The sequence below is a fragment of the Vulpes lagopus genome, chromosome 14, assembly GCF_018345385.1.
Source record: "Vulpes lagopus strain Blue_001 chromosome 14, ASM1834538v1, whole genome shotgun sequence".
Classification (NCBI taxonomy): domain Eukaryota; kingdom Metazoa; phylum Chordata; class Mammalia; order Carnivora; family Canidae; genus Vulpes; species Vulpes lagopus.
Window position 1 is genome coordinate 23,369,574 of NC_054837.1, and position 14,257 is coordinate 23,383,830.

The 14,257-nt window shown below is 48.4% G+C and overlaps 2 long non-coding RNA genes across 3 annotated transcripts; both read right to left on the reverse strand.

Moving 5' to 3' along the window:
- Positions 1 to 606: 606 nt before the first annotated feature.
- On the reverse strand, positions 607 to 6,274 carry LOC121475855. Its single transcript, XR_005983818.1, has 3 exons — positions 5,770 to 6,274; positions 4,331 to 4,472; positions 607 to 1,741 (listed from the first exon to the last, which is right to left on the reverse strand). It is a non-coding gene; the product is annotated as an uncharacterized LOC121475855 (long non-coding RNA).
- Positions 6,275 to 6,409: 135 nt separating this feature from the next.
- Positions 6,410 to 13,129, reverse strand: LOC121475854. Of its 2 annotated transcripts, none has more exons than XR_005983817.1 (3): positions 12,566 to 13,129; positions 7,754 to 7,871; positions 6,410 to 7,540 (listed from the first exon to the last, which is right to left on the reverse strand). It is a non-coding gene; the product is annotated as an uncharacterized LOC121475854 (long non-coding RNA). The 2 variants fall into 2 exon arrangements; XR_005983816.1 differs by having other exon boundaries at positions 6,410 to 7,612.
- Positions 13,130 to 14,257: the final 1,128 nt, after the last annotated feature.

A 14,257-nucleotide genomic window follows, 5' to 3' on the forward strand; every position in this document is an offset into this window, starting at 1 on the left:
AGTTACAGACAAAATAGATGACTAGCCTGGTGCCAATTAACCTCCCTTTAATTGATAATTAATTTTAAAACCTATTTACTCTCCCTGGAACAGCTGAGGCTTTAAAGAGCCCACTGTGAAAACAAGTGGAGAATCAAGTCATCTCTCAGGAAATGAAAGGGGCCTCTCGGGCACTGGGAGAGGCCAGGCCCCCTGGACGAGCTGCTTCTCTAAGGAGTTCTGAATGTCCACAAAGGTGACAAGATCAAAGTCATAGGGTGGCAACAGCTGCCTCTTAGGTTTGCTGTCTCTCAATGTCCCTGGTGCAGTAACCAACTGTCCTTGCGTGCCCTGGACTGAGGATTTTCCAGGGCACGGGATTTTCAGGGCTACCGATGGGAGGGCTTCATGCCCTGCCTGGGCTCTGAGCCCCCCAGGTTCTTCGGTCTGCAGGCATCTGCCCGAGCCCCCCTGCTCTTTATTCAGCAGTGTTCTGAATGCCCCCCATCCCACCTTTCAACTTCAGGGCTCTGCAGAGCTCCCTGTATGGCCAGATTGCCTCATTGATGGATGCCCAGTTTAGTCATTAAAACTTTCCTCTGATTACTTGTTTGAAATTAGGTTTATTATTTTTTTTCACAACTATGAAAGCCACTAGAATGTGCTCCCCAACAAAGAATACCAACAAAGTCCAAAAATGCAGAAAAATATAAAGGGGATATAAATATCCAGAGACCATAAATATCAAGAGCAAAGCAGAGATGGTTTTGAATCGCAGCTCTTGTGAAAACCACCGTCCATATTTTTGTACAGATGCTTTGTTCATCTTCAAAACCGTGAAGTCGCAAGTCTTCTGGCCAGTGTCATATTTCACTCGTTCCTTCGTCAATGGCCTGGAGAGAGTATAACTGTGGTCTCCACCGTATCTCCGCATGATGGTTCTAGATACTCAGAAGGGACCCAAACACGGAGAGTCTGCTATTCAGAAGGTAATCTGATGATGTTTTGATATTTTCTACCATTGCTAGTGAAAACTGCGCTTGGGCTTGTTCAACATTCAGTCCAAAAAGTGTTTGGGCTGGGGCAGTTGCCTGCATTTCACTGCGTCCAGGGTGTGACAAGAGGCACCTCTGAGGGCTGTCCATAGCTGAAGTCTAGACCTATCGACCAGCCCAGTCACTGGGTTTAAATTGATGAGCTCAAACTTCTCTTCCCCTGGGGATCTCTGAGTTCCACAGGAGGTTCTGTGATTCAGCACACAGTGAAAGATCCATGACTCAGAGTTTGAAACCCGTAATTTCCTTGTGAGACATGGATGTACTAATATTTACCAGTATCTGGCAGGGGGGTTGGTAAAATACCCAAGTGCTCCATGAGTGCAAATTCTCATTATGTACGGCAGCCCCAGCCAGCTTCTGCCCAACTAAATAGCAGAGTCCTAGGACTCAAAGGAATCTCTAGAGATCATCCTGCTTCTGGAAATACTGGATTTATATAGTATTTTCCACTCATTATCTGTCACCCTCTCTCTCTCATTTCCTTCCTTCCTTCCTTCCTTCCTTCCTTCCTTCCTTCCTTCCTTCCTTCCTTCCTTCCTTCCTTCCTTCCTTCCTTCCTTCCTTCCTTCCTTCTTCCCTCCCTTCAAGGCAACTCTACTTGAAACCATGGATTCTCAAGCTAGACCATCTGGGTACCACTCTCTCATTTATTAGCTGTGTGCCCTTGAGCAAATTACTTAACCTTTATGTCCTTGTCTTCTCATCTGTAAAATAGGGAGAAGAGGGTGGTTGTGAGGATCCAGTGAGCTAATATGCATATATAGCACTTAAAAGAGTTCTAGCACATAATGAATACTAACTCTCATTATAATCCATTCATTCAACTAAGCTCTATTGAGTTATTACAATGGATCAGGCATTGTGCTAGATCTGGGGAAACATGAGCTCTGCCTTCAGAGAGTCTATAATCTAGTGAGGGAGATGGTCAATAAAGAATTCACAAGTAATCCAGTGAAATGAGCACAGACTAGGGTGTGTCCTAGGAAATAAATGGTATGGTAGGTTGGAGCATGATGAGGGGATGTGCTTTGGGCTGCAGGGTGGTGTCCAGGCAAGCCTTCCCAAAGAGGCGACCTCAAAGCTGGGATCCAGGGGTCGGGTATGTGTAGGGCTGAAGGGAAACCTTGCCGGGCAGAAGAAATAGCTGGGACACTGTCTGGAGATGAGGAAGGGCTTGTCTTAGAGCCGAGCATGGAGAGCTGAGCAGGGTCCCCCCTGCACATGGCCTTGTAGAGGGGGCAAGTGGTGCAATGTGACTTTAGTTTTTTTTTTTTTAATTTTTTAAAAGATTTTATTTATTTATCCTTGAGGGACAGAGAGAGAGAGAGAGAGAGAGAGAGGTAGAGACACAGGCAGAGGGAGAAGCAGGCTCCATGCAGGGAGCCCGACGTGGGACTTGATCCCGGGTCTCCAGGATCATGCCCTGGGCCGAAGGTGGCGCTAAACCGCTGAGCCACCCGGGCTGCCCATGACTTTAGTTTTTAAGAGATCCTTTGGACCACTGACAGGAGAACAGATGGAAGAGGCTGTGTCAGGTCTTGGGGTAAACAATGGAATCTCCTCTGGCTAGTTTAAGCCGAAGAGGGATTTATTTATTTAAGGATATGAAGTCACTCACAAAGTTACTGGAGAGAACCAGACTTGGATTTTTGCTTCCAAAACAGTGCCTATAAAGGTGCCTGATGCCCAAACCCCTCAGCCGCCCCCGAATGGAGGCCAAGAGCGCAGCTTCCCACTACTGCTGCTGCCCCAGCACCTGCTGTCCCATCTTAGCTTGGCAACCTGTGGGCCACTGCCTCTGCTCTTGGGGCCACAGGCAGTCAGGAGTCTCTGCTGCCACCTGCCCCAATGAAAGCAGACCTTCTAGATCAGCACATGGGGAAGGGCCAGTGTATTGGGCCCTGGGCCCACAGAGAGCCTGGGAATTTGCACCCAGACTTCTAAAACATTGAGGATGTAGGCTCGTATGATGGAAATTCTTTATTCCAAGAAGGCAGCCAAGAATATGTCCTGTTCCAAGACTGGTTAGCAGGGGAAGCATGCATGGAACCAGTTGGGAAGCCATTATAATACTGTGAGCAAGAGCTGATGGAGTTTGGACTAGCAGTGCTGTGGAAACACAGAAGGAGCCACAAGGCTTGAGGTGTGACCTGGAGGCAGAACCTGTAAGCTAGGACTCTCCAATGGCTTGGATATGGGGGCAGTGGGAGAGAAGAATCAAGATGACTGCTGAATTGTTGGCTTCCAGTCTATAGATATTGTGACCCTATTTTTTTTTTCCTAAGGAAAAAAAAGACATTTCACCAAGCAACAGAAGGGAATTTTGAAAATAAACAATTCCTGGGAAACTGAGGCTATGTAGGATCTACCTACCTGTTCCTAACTTATCAGTTACCCACAGATTCCTCTGCATTGACATCTTACATAATTACATCTTAATTATTCCCAGGTATGCAGGGAATGAGTAACTAAAAGAGCGTGATAAACAGGAGTCATTTCAATTCCCTGTCTCCCATACCCCTCTATCCTTTCCTCTAAATGGGCTATTTTGAGTTTGCTCTCCTTTCTGACGGAAGTGCTAACAGGCTGTGAAATGGCTGAGAGGCAGAGGCTGAGGGAGGTGGTGGGAGAGGCCCCATCCTTCCCAGGCACCTGCAGAAAGCAGGACTCTCTGCTGCACCTGGCCGGCCTATACCAGCTCTTAATGGGGATGATGGGCAGATTCTGTGAGGAAGATGCAGAGCCATCAACCCAAAGGCTTCTGGGTTTGCCTTTGGCTCATATAGAGACAGTCCAAAAAATAGCTCGATTCTATTGACCATGAGCCATCAAAGCCTGCGTTGCTGCCTTGGGAGTTGGAGTCAAGCAAGGATGAGAAACCAAGTTAGATGTGGAGGAAGGGCCAGAAAACCCCCAATCTCCGTGGTTTGTGTCTAGATGGCTTCTCCTCCCAGGGTGCCTGCATTCTTTAAAAAGACCAAAGGACCAGGCAGGGTTATTCCAGAGTAGTGGGGCCCCACGGTTGTTCTAGAAACATCTTTCTTATCACTCCTTAATTCACACCATGGAGATCAGTGCTCTCCACCACTGCCATTGGGGTTGGCGTTGCTTTATTGTTGGCTTCTCACTGTTCCCACACATTTACCGTGGCTTCATCACCTGTCATCTTGGCTGAGAGTTCCCTCCCCTGTATGTTTCTGATGAAAGTGGCCACCAGAGAGGCCCCAGGAAGCCTGGGAGGTAGAAGTGGTGCAGTTAGCTGTTTTGCAGCTCACACTCATGTGCTGGCTCACCTCGTTAGCTTGAAGCAGGGGCCAGGCCTTGCAACTGCCCCAGCTCCTCCTGGGTCCTCCTCCAGCAACATCACCTCCTGGGCCAGGGGTATGTCTTCAGCTCTGTCATGAAGGGCCCTGCTTCCTCAGGATGCCCACACCACTAATACCAGAGGCAACAAGAACAGTCATGGTTTTCAGACCATCCCCATGCTGTTCCAGCATGTTCTGGACCTCCTCTACTTTACCTCTGTTTTCATCTCTGGTTCTCGGGACTGAGATCAAAATCCTTGAACTTTACCACATAATAGAAGTGTCCCTGTTATCTCATGTGCTGCTTGGATCAGTCATCAATGAGGGGACTCGGGGTGGAGCCATCTAGCCAGGATGGGACTGGTCAACTAGAGAGACCAGCTGCATGGTGAGCACGCTGGAACTTTGAGCCTGCCTGACCTCTGGGGAGGGCTTGGGGCTGAGACTGAGTTGAATTATGTGGCTGATGTTCCAGTTTATCATGCCTATGTGATGAAATCCCAGTCAAAACTCTGCACCCCAGGGCAGCCCTGGTAGTGCAGTGGTTTAGCAACGCCTACAGCCTGGGGTGTGATCCTGGAGACCCAGGATCGAATCCCATGTCGGGCTCCCTGCATGGAGCCTGCTTCTCCCTCTGCCTGTGTCTTTGCCTCTCTCTCTGAATAAATAAATAAATAAAATTTATTAAAAAAAAAAAAACAAGACAAACTCTGTACCCCAAAGCCCTGAAGTTCTTAGATGGCGGCCACACTGATGTGCCGGGATTCACAGTGATGGCAGAACAAATGGATGAGGCCTTGGACCCATGGGGAGAGAGCATGGAAGCTTCATGGTTGGGACCATATGTGTCTTTCCCTTTGTCTGCTCCCGATCTAGTGTGTCCTTTGCAATACACTGCAATCGTAGATACAGCACTTTGCTGAGCTTTATGGGTTATTCTAGTGAGTTACTGAATCTAAATGAGTTGTGGGAGCCCCCTCGGTTTGGTCAGAGACGCAGGTGGCCTGGGACCCCCATGTGTGGCTGGCGTCTGAAGTGGAGGGCCATCTTCTTGGGGACTGTGCCCTTAAACCTGCAGGGCTAGATGCTAACTCCAGGTGGTTCGTGTCAGAACTGAATTGCAACACACCAGTTGATCCCAGGTTAACATCCTTCTTAGCCTTCCTAACGCCTGCCCTGAGGACTTTAAGCTCCTGCATCAGATACAGCGGCTGCTCACTGGCTCCCCCAATTGCGGAAGGTCAGATTTCTCTGTAGGAGCATGTGGATGGGTGCATGGGTGCACGGTGGCCCAGCCTCCCTGACAGAACTGCGACGGATACACATGCCCCATCCCTGGGCACCCACCTGCCTTCTCTACCCGGCACATTCTTCACTCCACCCAAACCCTCTGAGCATTTATCACACACCTGCCATTTCCCAGTTACCTGGGTGTCACAGAGGGAAGGACGCCGTTCAATCGTGCAGACACCGGATGGATGAATATTGCAATGGTGCTGCAAAGCAAGGACAAAGCCCAGGCAAATCTGGGCCGGCTTGAAGGAATCTAGCACTTCTCTGGCTTTGGAAGCACACGACAGATTTCTGTGGACTAGAAATTGAAGTCTTAGCAGGAGTTTTTCCTTCCTGAGAGTTTTTCTTACACTCACTGTCCAAGGTAGCCAGCCCTGGGACTGTGTATGCTTTTCCCCCCTGGTTGATTTCTGTTTGCCTTTAGGGATCTTTCTCGGCTACGCTGCTCTACCGATCATAGCAGCTGCCATATGTGTGGGGCTGCTCTGTGCCGGGGGCTTGCTGTGCATTATCTCAAATGCTTGCAGACCACACATTGGTATTATTATTATCATTTTTAAAAATCAAGATTAGTGTCCTCTTTGAAGGTACATGATGAGTACTGGGTGTTATAATATATGTTGGCAAATTGAATTGAAATAAAATTTTTAAAAATTAGGGGCACCTGGGTGACTCAGTGGTTGAGTATCTGCCTTTGGCTCAGGTTGTGATCCTGGGGTCCTACATCGAGTCCCATATCGGGCTCCCTGCAGGTAGGCTGCTTCTCCCTCTGCCTGTGTCTCTACCTCTCTCTGTGTGTCTCTCATAAATAAATCTTTTTAAAGATGTTTTAAAAATAAAAAAATGATAATAACAAAAAAGATTAGTGTCCTCTTAATTTCCATCCCCTATTTCACTCATCTCCCAACCCATCTTCCCTGGTAACAATCTGTTTTCTGTAGTTAAGAGTCTGGCTTTTGGTTTGTCTCCATCCATTGGTATTATTAGCTCCACTTTACAGATGGGAAAACTGAGGTTTATAAAGCCCCACGCTTTGGGCACAAGATCATACAAATGAGTATCAGTAGCAGAGCCGGGATCCGAACTCAGACCTCTCTGGCTCTAAAGCCCACTCTATGCCCTCACCTCTCACGTAAGCCTGTTCGACACAGGGGAAACACCTCTGCATCCCTGCACACAACGCTGGGTCTGGCAGGAACCACTGTTGCTAGCGTTTGTTGAATTCACCTCCTGCCCCACCATCCCCACCTCCTTATCTGGCCCCGTTTTCTCTCAGAGGACCGGGAGGCAGAGGGAAGAAAGGTTTCCCATGCCTGCTCCTGCCTCCAGCAGATCCCTGGGTATTTTTAGCAGCCCGGGAAGGCTCGGAGTGAAACGGGCTCAGGTTTTGAACTTGCCTTGTCAGCCCTGCCTCCTGAGTCCCCCCGGCAAAAGGTTTACGGCCGACTCTCAGCAGCTTTGCTGATGCAGCCGGTAATGTTTATAACCACAATCAAGCACTCCGAGAGCCGCAGCACTGATTTCTCGCCCATCTCTACCCAGTAACAGAAGATTTTTCAATCGAGTGGGTTCGTCTCATGCACAACATTAGTTTTAAAATAGCTCTAACCCGGCTCTGAGGATTGCACAGGGATTTGTACTTGAAGTCATGGAAATACATTTATTTTACCTTCCTCTTACTCCCTCTATGAGGGATTTTAATACATCATGCAGGAGTATTTCTCACGTGTCAGGAAAAAGACTGGTTCTGCGGTGAAGACAAAGAACTGAGTGTATTGTGTTTGTTGAAGAGAAGAGTTCCGTTTGGGCTCACCCTGTGGGCTTCTCAGGGGTTCGCAGTTAGGGAGTTCCCTGGTGCTTGACCCCGGGGGCATCCGCTGGAAATCTCCTCCAGTGGGGATCTGCCTGGAATTTAAATGCTGGATGTGGGGTCGGCAGAGGGAACGTGCATGGGAAGAGGCATCGCCCAACCAGCTTCTGTGGAGCAGGAAAGACAAGGCGTGCCTTGGTTTGACTCGGGGGCCCCCAACAGCATGAGAACACGGCCTGAGCCTGTACGATGACAGGACGGCAGGCCTGCGGATACCATGAATAACCCCAGACATGATCACCGTGTACCTGCATCTGGCGCGCGAAGTCCCGGAAGAGCAATTGCTAACCGGAGGGGTGTATTCATCCCATGGCTGCTTAGCCACTAAGTGGCTTTAAGGCACCACGACCTTACTCTCTCACTGTCCTGGAGGGTGGAAATCCAACATCAGTTTCACCGGGCTAAGATCAAGGCGTCGCAAGGTCAAGTTCCTTCCTTGACTTGCCTTCTAAAAACTTCACCCCATTCTAATCAGCCATAGTCATAAAATAGCACGTTTGGTATGCCTCTTCTATTTATTCTTGATTCCATACATTGAAATTTTTTAAGGTACACACCAAAATTCTCTCCTTGTTTCCCTTAAGTGGTACGCCTAACCACACGTTTTGGAAACTTTGCATTTCCTGATGGGAAATGATGGGCTCTCATTATAGCTGCCCTCTATTAAGCACTTGCTAAACATCAGATGCTTCATTTAGTCCTTATAACGACCTTAAGAGACTAGGTTTTTCCAGTTCATGGAACAGGAAATAGAGGCTCAGAGAGGTTGGTTGACTTACCCAAGGTCACACAGCCATCAAGTGGCAGAGCTGGGATTTGAGCTCAGGTCTTTCTGGCTCAGAAGGTCATGCATTTAGCCCAGGCCCCTGAGCCTGGATGTTCGTTTGCTGTTTGAAAAATCAGGCACCAGTTGGCAATGGCTGGTCAGGAGGTGGGTGCTCCCTAAGCTGGGTAAATACAATGAACCCATTTATGAGCCAGGCAAGCAGACAAGTTATGTGATTCCCTAAAGTCACCCAGTAAGTAAGCCAGCTGTGTAGCCAAGAATAATAAAATAATATTATTTCAGGAGACTCAAGCTCAGTGAACCAAAGAGCTTCCCAGGGCCCCGTGGTACTCTGGCTGTCAGAAAGGTGTTTCCCAGGCTGTGACCCTACAAAAGCAACGCCTCCCATCACAGCAGAGGTTTGGGTGCACCACTTAGGTGTGGGAGTTACTCAGACTGTCCCTGTGAGCTCAGACCACCTCGAGCATTTTCTCTCCATTATTCTATTCGGATCATAGCTTGATTATTTTTTTCCATCAAGAGTACGGCACTACACATTTTGTCTTGTTTTGTATTAAAAATAATACAGATTTTGCCTAATGGAACGCTTCCAGGGTTACTGGGAAGATGAATGGATTAGCATTCAGAAAGCACTTTTGAATCCCAGACAGGCTGAAGTGGAGGGCAATTCTATTGTTATTCACCTAACAATAGTAATTGATTGGAAGTGGGGGGTTCCTTGATAACCTTTGGATTTTGCTATGAAAAACTGGTGGAACAGAAGGTTGCTATTTCCCAGAGGCATAAAGACAATTCATTCCATCTGACCTCCGCTTCAGCCGTCCCCCTGGTATCCTGCGCTACACGATTCCAGCAGCCAATGTGACCTCCACAACCAGAGTAGATTCCTTCGGCCTCCCCTGTAGACTACAAACTGTCAGAACGATATTCTATGACAGAGACACAGCTGGTTCAGTCTGAAACTTGGAGAGCTAAAAACTTGTGTCCACACAAAAAGCCTGCACGTGGATGTTTATAGCAGCTTTATTCATAATTGTCAAAGCTTGGAAGCAACCAAGATGCCCTTCAGTAGGGGAATGGATAAATAACCCGTGGTCCATCCACACAATGGAAGAGTATTCATCGCTAAAAGGAAGTGGGCTATCAAGCCGTGAGAAGACGTGGAAAAAGCTTCAATGCATTTGACTAAGTGAGAGAGGCCAACCTGAAAAGGCTTCGTGCTGTAGGATTCCAACTACAGGGCATTGTGGAAAAAGCAGAACTATGCAGAGAGTAAAGAGTAGATCAGTGGTGGCCAGGGGATGGGTGGGGGTGGGATGAAGGGGCAAAGCCCAGAGGACTCTTAGGGCGCTGAACCCATTCCATATGGTACCATCATGATGGTACTCGCATGTCATTATGCATTTGTCCAAACCCAGAGGACACACACCAACCACCAAGAGTGAACCCAAATGCTCAGGATAGACTGCGGGTGATAACAGTGTGTCAGAGTAGGTTCACGGCTGTAACAAAGGTACCATCTGGTGAGGGACGTTGATAGTGAAGGAGGCTCTGTGTGTGGGAGAGAACGAGGTATTACCTGGGAACTCTCTGTACCTTCTGCTCAGCACTGCTGTGAACCAAAGTCTACTCTAAAAACTAAAGTCCAGGGGCGCTGGGGTGGCTCAGTCGGTTAAGTGTCTGCCTTCAGCTTGTGTCCTGATCCTGGAGTCCTGGGATCGAGCCCCACGTAGGACTCTGCGCAGCAGGAAGTCTGTTTCTCCCTCTCCTTCTGCCTTCCACCCCCACCCTGCTCCTGCTCTCTCGCACGTGCTCTCTCTCTCTTTCTCTCTAATAAATAAATAAAATTTTTAAACAAAACAAAAACTTGGAGGCTCCTGGAGATGCCTGTTAGGGAAACTGAGGACAGACTTGGATGTGCAGCTGGGATCTGACTCCTGGGCTCCTGACCGTGAAGTCATTCTTTCCGTGGTGCTTTACCTGCCAAGGAAAAGGTCAGTATCAGCCCATCCCTGACCTGGTCACTCGCGCCCAGAATGGAAGCCCACCAACTCTGACGTCTGCGGGCCTTCCTGCCGCTCCCTCCCGAGCACTCTTGCTGTTAAAGCGGGTTAGTGGCCACCATCTCTTCCTTGCAGTAGTGCCTGTAGGCTTGAATAATAGTTGGAATCTTGCGGGTTCATTGTCTAGACATTAGGGGGTGTTTATGTTGTGCCTTGAGCAAAGGAAGGCTTTATTCACACCAGCATCTAGTCCAGAGAGGTCTGAAAAGCTCAATTACGGAAAAATAAAACCCTGAGTAGATGTGTTTAAGGTGATCCTTTGGCTTATTTGAATGCGGGGAGCCAGGAGTCCTGACTTTCTCAGTGGCCTTACCTGCTGCTTGAGACGCTCCAGTCTTAACTTTACCTCCAGTAAAACAAATGTCGACATCACTAACTTTATGTTAGTTAAACAGCTTTATACCAAGAAAACAGTTGGCCTCTTATATCTTTGAATTCACACAATTTCAGTTCACACAGTTGGATTAAGACGGAGGAGCCGACTTGGGATCCTCACGGGGTGTTTACTCTGCTCCTAGAAGCCCCTGGAGGAGTCCTGGCCCCTTAGCTGTTTCCTCTGACCAGCAGCTGATTCCTTTGGTATGTCGTCTTGTGTCCTGTCCAAAATAAATGATGGGAGTGATGCAGGCTCCAGTAGCATGGAGAGACCGTCTGCTGGTGCCATCTGATTCCTCAGCAGGCAGAGCTGCACAATCCTGGGATGCAGCGGCCACCAAGGCGGATTTGGGGGCTGCTAGTGGGGGCTGCCGCCTTGCCCTTCACACAGGAAAACAGACTCCAAAGGAGGAGCGCTTTGCGCAGTCTCAGGTTCTAGTTCCTGGAACTCATGCCAGGAAATTACCTCTGATCCTACAGGAAGCTGCCTGTGTGATGGATTGCCACCAACTTGCTGTGTGACCTTGGGCAAGGCACTTTCCCTCTCTGAGCCTTACTTTCCTCATATGTAAATGGAAAGAGTATCATCATAATTAATGAGTATATTCTAGACATTCTCTTAGTACCCCCCAAAAGGACGTCTGTGGTTGGCATTATCCGCCCCCCCTTTTTTTTGGCAGATGAGGAATTATCACCAAGAGAGGGAAGTCATTTGCCTATAGTTATTGGTGAATTAGTGACTGACACAGCCAGAATTTGGGCTCAACCTGTCCGACTCTGGGGCCTAAGCTATTAATATCCTACAATATAATAGCCAACACCTTCTGCACATTATCTGATTCTCAGAGCAGCCATCTAAGGTCAGTCTGTCATTGCCCACATTTTATAGACGAGCAGAGGTCTCATAACATCTTTTCCACCTATATGACATCTATTATTTTTAAGTTCAGGAGAATAGTGGGAGAAACTTCAGAGGAGGAAGGTCAGGGCTCAGACTTCCTGTTGGATAAAGAGATGGAGCGTGTGAAGGGCAGGCAGGGAGAGAGGGGATTCCGGAGAATCCAAACTCCTGGGCCAGGTCTGCAAAGCTCTTTCTAAGGGGTGTCTCCACCCTCTCCCGAATCATAATGACCTTTCATTGCTACAACCTTGGGAGGCAGACGCTGGTAACCATCCACTTTTTTTTTTTTAAGATTTTATTTATTCATTCATGAGAGACACACAGAACAAGAGAGAGAGAGAGAGGAGAGACACAGGCAGAGAGAGAAGCAGGCTCCATGCAGGGAGCCTGATGTGGGACTCAATCCCGGGTCTCCAGGATCACGCCCTGGGCTGAAGGCGGCACTAAACTGCTGAGCCACCCGGGCTGCCCACCATCCACTTTTTATGAAGGAGGAACAAGGAGACAAACGAGAGGCCCCAGGTCACGGATCTCGAGCCTGTGGGACTCAAACCCATAGCCTGTCTGATTCCAAAGAGCTAACTGAGCCCTTATCCATCCCTCCACCTCCTGGCCTGGACCCTTCCCAATTCTACAAATGCCCCATATGCTTTTCTGACACGCTCTCATTGTGCAGTCTCCTCTGTCCAGAACCCCCTTCTTCCCTTTGTTGGTCAGATTCCTTCAGAGTCATCCCATCAGGGCCAGCTCAGGGGCCACAGCTTCTGAAAAGTCTTTCCTGACACCCCAGGCAGACGTCACACCTCTCCCTCTGTTTCCCCAGAAGGAGGTCATGGAAGTAAGTGTCAGAGGATAATGATGCTGATAACGATAAGCATTGCTGTCCTTTCTTGGTCCTTCCATGTGCCAGGCACACTGCTCAGCATTTACATACCTCATTTGACGCGCTCCCATCACACCGTCTTTTTGATGAGGAAGCAGGCTCAGAGAAGTTAAATACCTTTCCAGCAGCTCCCCAGCTAGCACACGTCTGCACCTGGGCTGTTGTCAATCGCAGGAGATGTGACAACAGAAACAAGAGGTCCTAGTGATTCTAGGAAGGGGCCACAGGCTGAGGAATGCGGGCAGCCTCTAGAAGTGGAGAAAGTCAACGAAACCAATAGTCACCTCCTCTTGAAGTCTCCAGAAGCAACCAGCCCTGCAGACTTCTTGATTTTAGACTTCTGGCCTCCAGAACAGTAGGATAATAAGCTCGTATTGTTGTAAGCCACTAGGTTTGTGGTCATTTGGTAGGGCAGCAAGAGGAAACTCATACAGGCGGAAATGCTTTCTGAGAGACCACATGATAACCAGAGCCCAGCCTCCAGAAAGGGCCCCCGTCCGTGTCTGTTCAACGAAGATGCGCGGGGCTGGTGTCATCGCTGTACAGGACTGTCAAAGACTCCAGCCCCCACTTGTGGAAATGCCGGCTTTTAATCCCAGATCTCCTACATCCCAGCCTGGCCTCTCCGTCCACCACTCCAGAATACTGGACCCACCCCACTCCTCCCCCTACGCGTCCCATTCAGATGAATGGCTCTTTTCCGTCTATACAAGAGATTATTGTTTCCAGTTATTTGTGCATCTCTATGGAAACATTCCTTAAAAATACTATACATCAACTCAAATTTTCCACCAGCAACGTTTTTGGAACATCTGTCTGTGACCATGGACCATGGTTTACATTGAGGGAGGAGGTACTTCCCTTCTGTCCACTCATCAATGATAGATAAGGCAATGGAAGAGCGGCCTCTGGGTGGCAGGAAGCCTGAGCTCTGGCCCAGGCCTGCCCTTAACTTTCTCTGCGACTCTGGACAAGTCACTTCACCCCACATCCGCATGCTTGATCTTTACTTCCCTACTTGTAAAGTGAATGTCTCGGGCTGAATTATCACAAATACTGTCTGCCTAACATTTATGCTTCTCCATACTCCCGTAGTCAGAAATGATACTGTTCCACCTACCAAATGGTCTTGTTGTTTACCACCATCCCTTTGTACTGTGTCCAAGGTTTACAGAGCTATCTAAATTTTTCTCAATACAGAGTAATGATAATAATAATAATGTAACAGTATCTTCTTCCCATTTGATGCTACTCTGCTAAGCACTTCACATGCATGATCTCATTTAATCATTGCTGCCTCAGGAGTAGGTTTTTTTTTTTTTTATTCCTGTTTTGCATATGAGTAAACTTAGGCTCAGAGAAGTTAAGTAACTTTCCTGAGGTCACACAGCTCACGAGTGGCAAAGTTGGCATTGAAGTGAGCTGTCTGTTTTCAGAGCCAGTGACACCCTTAACCACTAGATCGTACACCACCAAGAATGTTGGAAGGACCCCAATGGCATTTGAAGAATGTTTGAATGAGTGAATCTGAAAATCATCCCCCAAAGTAAAATAGTTACCACGCTTCCCTTTTGGGGGCTGAATGTGCATCTTAGACCAGCCAGCCCCCAACTGAGAGCACATGTAGGGGCTTCCTGGTTGGTTTATGGCATGTCCTGCCTTGGGGTCATGGCCGTGGAAGAATGACAAGTTCTGAAGCTCGGGCTTGGATTGTTCAGTCGAAGCCAGAAATCCCAGGGTGGC